Genomic DNA, 5,361 nt, shown 5'->3' with positions numbered 1-5,361 from the left:
GCCCCTTTCCGCTTCATGTTGGGAGGAGAGGAGATAGACTGAATCAGCCGCATGTTCATCAAAGAGGAGTTTGGCAGGCAAAATCTGGCTTCTAAGGGAAGGCCTGCTGATTTTAGATGGGCAAGAGTCAGTAGTCTTCACACATATTATGTAGATTTTCCCCCAAGAATTAGACAGAATCCCCAAAAAAACTGATGAGGGGGAGTTCATTTTAGAACTCCAGAGAATTAGTCAGCATTAGGAGAATAAATTCATGAAGGGGATGAATTCACAGAAGGGGACTGGAAACAGGAAGATGGAGAGGGCTCTTGTCCTAGGGAGAAGTTAGGAAACTCAGCCAGGGGCTAGACCAGGCATCACGGAAGAATGCCCAGGATAGCAAATCAGGGAAAAGGACTAATCACTGAACCTTAAATATAAAACCAAAACACAACATTCCACCAGTAAAAGGTTGAAGAAGTGAAGTGAAGTGAAGTCGCTCAGTCGTGCCCAACTCTTTGCAACCCTGTGGACTGGAGCCTACCAGGCTCCTCCCTCCATGGGATTCTCCAGGCAAGAGTACTGGAGTAGGTTGCCATTTCCTTCTCTAGGAGATCTTCCCCACCCAGGGATCGAACCCGGGGCTTCTGCATTCCAGGCAGACGCTTTAATCTCTGAGCCACCAGGGAAGCCCCAGTAAAAGGTTAAGGTTACACTAATTATCAAGGGTGACGTGAGCTTGAACAAGAATAAGGAGCTAGAACCACTGAACTATCTTCTATGTCATCTTCACTGTCATCACAGATAACATTTATTAAACTTTGCCTTGTGCTAGGGCTTCTTCCCTGGTGGCTCAGCTGGTAAAGAATCCGCCTGCAATGCAGGAGACTCCAGTTTGATCCCTGGGTTGGGAAGATCCCCTGGAGAAGGGATAGGCTACCCACTCCAGTATTCATGAACTTCCCTGGTGGCTCAGATGGTAAAGAATCTGTGTGCAATGCTGGAGACCTGAGTTCAATATCTGGGTTAGGAAGATCCCCTGGAGGAGGGCATGGCAACCCACTCCAGTGTTCTGGCCTGGAGAATCCCCATGAACAGAGGAGCCTGGCGGCCTACAGTCCATCGGGTCGCAGAGTCAGGCATGACTGAGCAACCTAAGCACACAGGCACACACAGAGACATCATGCCAAGTGTTACATACATGCTATTTCATTTAAACTCTGAGGGAAATACTGTTAGCATGCTGACTTTATAGCCGAGAAAATTGAGGCACAGAGAAGGTAAAGCACTTCCAAATGGAGTGACAGAAGAGCCTCCGAGAAAGTGAATGTGGACGCATTTCTCACACTGTACGCTAGGATAAATTCCAAACACTGCAGATACTTAAATATCAGACTTAAACTATAAAACTATTAGAAGAGAAACAGGTGAATTCATGTATATTCAATACCTTGCAGTGCTTCAAAATCCAGAAATAATAAAGGAAAATATAGATGAATTTAATTACATCAAAATAAAGCTTCTTGACTAGCAAAGTAGATAGTAAACAAAGTGAAAAGGCAGAGTCAAACTGGGAAAACACTTGCAACTTATAACCCAGAACAGGAGATACCCTAGTTTATAAAGAGCTTTCAAAAAGGGAGAAAAGGGAGATGGAAAACTTTATAGAAAAATAGGTTGGAAATGCAAACATAAAACACGCAGAAAATGATACTCAAATTGTTTCTTAGCTATATGAAATTAGACACAAATACAAGAAGAGAAATGGAAATTAAAAGTATACTGAGACTGGCAAAAATCCAAAAGTTTAGCGATATATTCAAATGTAAGAGCATGCATACATTTCTGGTGTGAATGCAAATGACATAACCATTTGGAAAGAAACTTATAGTCCAGAAAAGTACATATTTACTTTACCTCTTTGATTCAGCAAACTCACTTTTAGTAATCTATCCCATGGGCCCAGTGGAAGAATACAAAAAAGAAATGCACAGGGCCATTTACAGTCGGATATTTGTTACAGCACAAACTAGAAACAAAACCAGCTAAACATGAATGGGGAGGCTGGTAAGATACATCAAGGTGTATGCTCACAATAAAATGCTATGCAGCTGTAGCAAGTGAGGAAGTGGGAGATAGATCTGAACCCAATTATGGACTGGATGTATGTCAAATGCAAAGAATAAGACAGAGAAAATGTGTGTGTATGTACCTACTCATCTATAAAGTGGGCAACTGTGCAGGCCAAATAATCATCACCCCAATTATGTCAAGGTCCTCATCCCCAGAAGTTCAAATCTGTTACCTTGCATGGGAAAAAGTATGTTTCAGATGTGATTAAATTAAGGATCTTCAGATGGGAAATTGTCTTGGGTTATTCAGGTAGGCCTGGTGTAATCCCAAGGATCAAGATGAAGGCAGAAGAGGGGAGTCAGAAGGAGATGGGACTACTAGAGGTTGCTGAGAGAGATGCAAGATGAATGACTTTGAAAGTGAGGAAGGAGACCCCTGGGTAAGGAACGTGGATGGCCTCTAACAGTCATCCTTTCTTCAGAGAGCAAGGAGATAGATTTTCCCACAGAACCTTAAGAAAGGCACACAGCTCTGCAGGCAAATTGATTTTTTCCCAGTGAAAGCTGTCAGTCTTCTAACCTACATAACTATAGAAACCAGATTTGTGTTGTTTTAAGCCACTAAGTTTGTGGTAATTTGTTATGGCAGCAATAGAAAACTAATACAGGAAAGAAAACATAAAATGAAAAGAGTGGTTGCATATAGGGGGAGGGAGGAAATAGGGTGGGCCTGTCTGGGATAGAAACTAGACTTATTTTATAGGTTTGACTTGGACCATGTAAATATTTTAATCTTAAAAATTTTAGTAAAAAAAAAAAGTCTATAAAATAAAAATAAAATGGGATAAAGTCATTGGTAGCACACCACCCAGCATTTCAAAGTGGCTTTAAAAAATAGTTATTTGGTTACAATCTTTTAATATGATATATCTTAGAAGAAAAACTTTTGAAACTGCCAGAAAAAAAAATCTTACACTGTTTTCATTAATCATATGGTTGGTAGTAAAATTTAGTTATTATTTTGAAATTATTGTGGGTATATTATGGGAGAAAGCAAATGAGATGTATTTGATATTCTAATTCTATAATTCTGTGTCATCAGAACTCAGATTCTGGGCATGGAGTAAAGGAGATTCAGACTTAAAATCAAAAAGATTAAATAAAAATCTTCCAGTCCTGAATTTGGATTGGAAGTATCATCTAAACTTGTGATGAATTTTGTTTAAAACAGAAATTTTCCTAGCATTGTTTGCTAAAAAAGACCTTAAAATAATGACCAACCCAGTAGCAATGAACACTCTTAGTTCCCAGATTATAACCTCCAAAAACAGTTTCTCATTAACAGGAACATTCAATGGATATTTCAATGATTTTCAGATTTTGGAAAGAAATGTATATGAATCTGGACCAATTATTATACTACATTGCAATGAAACTATAAAAGAAGACTAAAGTCATGTCAAAAAACACAGGAATCAACTCAAAAAATTACCTACCGATCAAAAATGGGTTAGGATAAATAAGGATAATAATTGCAATCAGATGAGGCATTTCAAGTACATTGAGATATATGAATTCTTAAACTATTGTTGAACTGTGCTCAAGTATCACCTCTTTATTTCAAACACTGGCCTTTCAAATTCTGGCCTTTCCTGTGCAAACTATATTTATTATTGGAAGTCGCTCAGTCGTGTCCAACTCTTTGCGATTCCATGGACTATACAGTCCATGAAATTCTCCAGGCCAGAATACTGAAGTGGGTAGCTGTTCCCTTCTCCAGGGAATCTTCCCAACCCAGGAATCGAACCCATGTCTCCCTCATTGCAGGTGGATTCTTTACCAGCTGAGGCACAAGGGAAGCCTAGGAATATTGGAGTGAGTACCCTATCCCTTGTCCAGCAGATCTTCTAGACCCAGGAAACAAACCAGGGTGTCCTGCATTGCAGGCAGATTCTTTGCCAACTGAGCTATCAGTAAGTCCCTGATACAGTTTTATATGCAAACTATATGCATATGCATATGCAAACCATACCTTGGGATAACCCAACAGTGGATGAGAGAAAGTTTCTCTTTACAGAGACATTCTAGTTAATAAATGAAGGAGGAATGACAGATTTCAAGTATCATCATTTTGCAACTCCTAATGCATTAGTGGGCTTCCCTGGTGGCTCAATGGTAAAGAACATGCCTGCCAATGCAGGAGACGTGGGTTCGATACCTGTGGGAAGATACCCTGGAGAAGGAAACAGCAACCCACTCCAGTATTCTTGCCTGGGAAATCCCACAGGCAGAGGAGCTTGGCTGGCTACAGTTCACGGGGTCACAGAAGAGTCTCACACAACTTGGTGACTAAACAGCACAACAATGCAATGAATCGGTGGAGCTAACTAACCACACAAAAGAGAGAAGCAGAAATTGTGTGTCTGTTGATGGACGAATACAACACCACTTATGAAGTACTCTCACCAAAAAAATAAAACAACACACATAAAGAATTTTAAACTGAACAAGCCTCTGGATCCAAATACCAATTTATAGGAAATTGAATAAATGAACCTGTTAAATGATAGCACAGTTCTGTACTAATCAAAATTTAGGTTATAGAAAACTACAGGACGCATAAGCCAGTTTCTTCAATATGTAAATTTAAGGGAAGAAATGTGTTGGAGAAAAAAGATAAATTACCAGTGATCTTAGACATTTTGACAAATTGCAATGTATGGATCTTATTTGGATCTTCTTTTAAACAATGTTTTTAAACAATTATGAGGCAATTAGAAATATGAGCATTTACTGGATATGATCATATTAAAGAATTTTAAATTTTGTTAGGAAGACATTACAGTTAGTTTTTTTTTTAAGAGATCTTGTCTCTTAGAGATGAATATACTGAAATACTTACTGATGAACTCATACTGTGTTTTGGATTTGCTTCCAAATAATACCAGGAGAAGAAAGGATGGGGGTAGAGAAGAAACAAGATTTGGCCATGAACTGGTAATTACTGAAGTACAGTTATGAGTACACAAATATTTCAGAGTCTGTTCTGTTACTTAGTACATATTTAAAATGTTTTCTATTATCAGAATACTTTCTTTTTAAAAGAAATATATGTACATATATGTGTATGTATATTATAACTTGCACAAGTTTCATAGCTTGTAAGGAATGAAATTGAAATTCAATTCAATTCTTGATCTGATGCTGATTTCCCTACTGTTTTCATTAAGTACACTGTGCTGATATTTCCTCAATGTCTGTTAATTCATTTGACCTCACCAACTCACCCACTACAGACTCCAAAAGGAAA

At 38.6% G+C, this 5,361-nt stretch overlaps 1 non-coding gene across 1 annotated transcript; it reads right to left on the bottom strand.

The window, feature by feature from the left end:
• Positions 1 to 596: 596 nt before the first annotated feature.
• TRNAS-GGA lies at positions 597 to 668 on the bottom strand. The gene has a single exon. It is a non-coding gene; the product is annotated as a tRNA-Ser (tRNA).
• Between the last annotated feature and the right edge of the window lie 4,693 nt (positions 669 to 5,361).

The sequence above is a fragment of the Oryx dammah genome, unplaced genomic scaffold (assembly GCF_014754425.2).
Source record: "Oryx dammah isolate SB20612 unplaced genomic scaffold, SCBI_Odam_1.1 HiC_scaffold_19, whole genome shotgun sequence".
Taxonomy (NCBI): domain Eukaryota; kingdom Metazoa; phylum Chordata; class Mammalia; order Artiodactyla; family Bovidae; genus Oryx; species Oryx dammah.
Note: the sequence above shows the minus strand (reverse complement) of the source record. Positions and strands in the feature narration are given on the sequence as shown.